This window comes from Geotrypetes seraphini, chromosome 13 (assembly GCF_902459505.1).
Source record: "Geotrypetes seraphini chromosome 13, aGeoSer1.1, whole genome shotgun sequence".
Taxonomy (NCBI): domain Eukaryota; kingdom Metazoa; phylum Chordata; class Amphibia; order Gymnophiona; family Dermophiidae; genus Geotrypetes; species Geotrypetes seraphini.
In genome coordinates, this window is record NC_047096.1 from 30,970,736 (window position 1) to 30,974,914 (window position 4,179).

A 4,179-nucleotide genomic window follows, 5' to 3' on the forward strand; every position below is an offset into this window, starting at 1 on the left:
TGCCCCTAGCCAGCCCGCCAGCCCCAAACCAGCCAGCCACAGGCCAGCCAGCCCCAAACCAGCAAGCCAGCTCTAGGCCAACCTGCCAGCCAGCCAGCCACAAACCAGCCAGCCAGCCCCAAGCTAGACAGCCAGCTCCAGGCCAACCAGCCAGCCAGCCCAAGGCCAGCCAGCCCCAAACCAGCCAGCCAGTCCAAGGCCAGCCAGCTCCAAGCCAGCCAGCTCCAGGCCAACCAGCAAGCCACAAACCATCCAGCCAGCCTGCCAGCTCCAGACCAACCAGTCAGCCCCAGGCCAGCTCCAGGCCAACCGGCCAGCCAGCCAGCTCCAGGCCAACCAGCAAGACAACCAACCCCAAACCATCCAGCCAGCCAGCATCAGGCCAACCAGCCAGCTAGCCTAAGGCCAGCTGGCCCCAAGCCAGCCAGCCAGCTCCAGGCCAACCAGCCAGCCACTTTTGGGTGGAAAAAAAGTGTGTCATATGGAGCAAAAAATACAGTAATTAAAGTTATACTGATGTGTTTAACAAGCAAAATTCATCCTTTTTTTCTTTGCTTATTATTTTACCCTTTACTGTAGCCTCCTGATGGTGCTAGATCTCTCATTATTGTGGACTGAAGCTGAATTTTCCTACTGCTATATTTTATTGATAGTATGCATTATTTATTTATTTTCCTTTAATCAACTTTACTATACAAGGTTTGTTTTTGAGTGTATTCAATAAATATATATATATTTTTTTTTAAATCTTAATGGTACAGGAACCCCTATATAATTAAGACCCCTCATACATGGAACCTGCACTCCCTGTCAAAACACAGTGACATGGGGTTCTTCATAGAAGTATGATTGACACAAGAGTCACCCAATAATTGTTTATGTATAAAATATGTTCTGAAAGCCCTGACACGTCTAGTGACAGGAAGAGAAATCAAAACAAATTTAGCTTGCGTTTCTAGAAGTGGCATACGTGAGATTATATTCAGCATCTCAATCAACCTGAGAAGTGGAAATAGATGATTGTGGAGGCTTGGAAACCAATAGCTTAAAAAACAAATCGAAATATAGGGTTTAAATATGTTTATCTGGCTGTCTGATTGCTGATTTAGAAATGTGAGCAAGAACTTAGCAGGCTAACATTCATCTCTCATCTAGCAAAGATCTATATCTTGATTAAAGCAAGAAAACCACTTTACAATGTGTCATGTCTACATGGCTCATCTACTCAATGCTTTGGAAATGGCACTATGCCTAATCTTCTTATCCACCAGAACTTTCAGTAATTTTGTTGCTGTTTTTAATTCAAACGGAGTGTGAATTCCGGTTGGCGTTTGCAGATCTAAGGGGCTCGTCCATGGAGAAGAAGGCTTTTAAGCAAGCTATGGAGAGCAACGCCGACTGGAATTAGAACAACGGCAAAAACTAGAAACAGCAGCAAAATTACAAAATAATGCAGCCGCTCCTTAGATCTGCATTGTTGAGCTTTGCATAGTGCATTAGGTGACTGCGCAGCGTTTAACTTGTCCTTTGAGAAGTTATCCTTACCGGTGATACGTTGTACTCTGCACAACATATTGGGCAAATCATAAGGCTCCTGAGGCAGACCGTTTAGGCCGAAACACATGCGTGTCAAGCAGAGTTCTGAATTAAAGGAGCACACTTGTGTTTTGAAAGTCTCCACTGTTTGCTTGATCGTTGTTTGGTTGTGGAGGCGACTCTTCTGGTTTTTCTTGTCACATTAGCCTACCAGATAGCAAAGAGCATGTTACTTGCAGTAATGGCCTCTGTATTGACTGCAAGGTGCAGTCTTGACTTGCTTCCTGTTTAATGTGAGAATTACTGCACACTGTTAAGATGCTGCATTAAACTGTTAGCAGCAGTCCCCACTGCTAGTATATAGTCATTCCCATTTTGCAGCTTAGTAAATTATGAAGTGCTGACAGGATTGTTCTTGAAAGTTCTTGAAAGTTTGAGGTAGGATCATTAAGATTGTGAAAATTATCTGGGGGAGTAGTGGGAAGTAATGACCTATGGGCTTGAAAATTAATTGGAGAGAGCAGATAAAGGCTGATAGTTTGTCCAAGCTAATACCCATCCATCAACTTTAAAAAAAAAAAAAGGTATTGTCAGGGGAAAGAATGCTATGCTTTAATTCTCCTGTGTAAACTAGTGAGGTACAGAACTAGAAAGGCCTTGGTTGCTTGATATTCATTTCACAGACAGGAGAAGTGACACAACCAATCAAGCTTTGCATTTCTCAGCCTCTGCGTGATAAAAACACTTTTAAACACCTTACACAACTGTTCAAAAGAGATGTATGAGATGTCACTGGGTTTCACAGCAGTGCGTTAACTGTCAGGAAAAAAAAATCCATACCTACCTCCTTCTAAGTAATGCTCCAAGATGAAAATAGACCTTCCCCACAGGATGACAAGCAGCTTCGTAGAGTAGATACAAGAGATGCTAGTTTCAAAAGCTGAATCTGTTGTCAAGTTATGTAAATGAAAAAAAAAAATTGGGATCAGTGGAAGCTTCTGGATTAGATGAGGACAAAATAGGGTTTTCCTCTGGTTGCAGGTAACATATTCCTCTGAACTGACACTGTCTGCATTTCTACCTAACAAGGATATTCTGCAGTACAAATATAACTGTTTCTCACCTCTGTAGTGCTACTTAGATTACACATTTCTTAACAATCACATGTTAGAGATGGCTCCTTTTCGGGAAAGCTTATAATCCTGTGTCCCCCGGTCATGAAATGCCCTAAAAATGACAGTGAGCCTCAGGGTAAAATTGCTTGCTCTGTACTATGGTGATGCCCTAGCAGAACTATATGGGGGAGTAAATTTTGTGGCTTGCTTTCCTTCCAAGGAAGGAATTATGATGTCATAGAGGTCATATATAAGGAGCCGCTGAAAAGTTCTCAGTCCAACCAACCTTCATCTTCTGGCAGGCTTGCAGATCTCTCTGGTGAGAGGGCCAAGGGCAATTTCCCTAGTTGTACTCCTCCCCAACACCATCTTTATATTTTGCACAGAAGGAAACGCATCTCTGTTTCTCTGGTGCTGTACTACATGCATGGAACATACACACAGGCTGAAACTTCTTGGGCAGTGAACAGAAGTCAGAAGCAAGGTGTTCCACAGACTGAAATAAAAGCAAAAAACACAATCCAAATCTGTCTACAGTAAAGCGCAATCAAAACAAACAAAGGGGTCCTTTTATCAAGGCGCGGTAGGGGTTTAATGCGCGGAATACCGCACATTAAACCACCTGCCGCGCTAGTCGCTAATGCCTCCATTGACCAGGCGTTAGTTTTTTTGCTTGCCGCGGGGGTTAGCGCGTGATGAAATGTCCGACGCGCTAACCCCGCTAGCGCGGCTTGATAAAAGAACCCCAAAGAAAAAACTGCAGACAAGAGTACAAGACGCTGGCTGGGTTTATATAAACAAATATATATTGCGGCTAATGTCACCACCTTTATACAAACCAGGGGATCCAACAAGGTCCGTGTTTCGGTTAACACTCCTTCATCAGGGGTCTTAACAAGTAACCAAAACTGTAAAAAGGAAATTTGCACATAAAGGTGGTGACATTAGCCGCAATATATATTTGTTTAAATAAACCCAGCTTGCATCTTGTACTCGTGTCCAAAGGCTGAAATTCCTTGGGAAGTGAATATGACCCAAAAGTAATGAATTAACCAAAGAGAGCATTTTTGGACTGTGAACATAAGTTGATAAACAAATTTATCCTGACTTCTGATCAGGACTCCTGAGGAAGGTGCTCTATGTTTCAAGGGTGGCAAATTTCATGGTGATACCAGAAAATACTTCTTCACCGAAAGGGTGGTTGATCGCTGGAATAGTCTTCCACAACAGGTAATTGAGGCCAGCAGTGTGGCAGATTTTAAGAAAAGATGGGATTGGCATGTCGGATCTCTTCATGGAGGTAGATAGGGGGTGGGTCTTGGTGTGGGCAGACTGGATGGGCCATGGCCCTTTTCTGCCATCATTTCTATGTTTCTATTAAAAGTTTGTTGTACACGCAATGTCAAGTACTTCAATGCGTATGAGAATTTAAAATTAGGAGACAAAAAAATGAAACAATTTTATACAAATAAACGTACAATGTAACATACAAATAATTACCGATACGAAAGCAGAGAGGGATGAATTA

General features: G+C 42.7%; 1 long non-coding RNA gene across 1 annotated transcript; it reads right to left on the reverse strand.

The window, feature by feature from the left end:
* Nucleotides 1–881: 881 nt before the first annotated feature.
* On the reverse strand, nt 882–3,138 carry LOC117347054. Its single transcript, XR_004536713.1, has 3 exons — nt 2,938–3,138; nt 2,381–2,482; nt 882–1,743 (listed from the first exon to the last, which is right to left on the reverse strand). It is a non-coding gene; the product is annotated as an uncharacterized LOC117347054 (long non-coding RNA).
* Between the last annotated feature and the right edge of the window lie 1,041 nt (nt 3,139–4,179).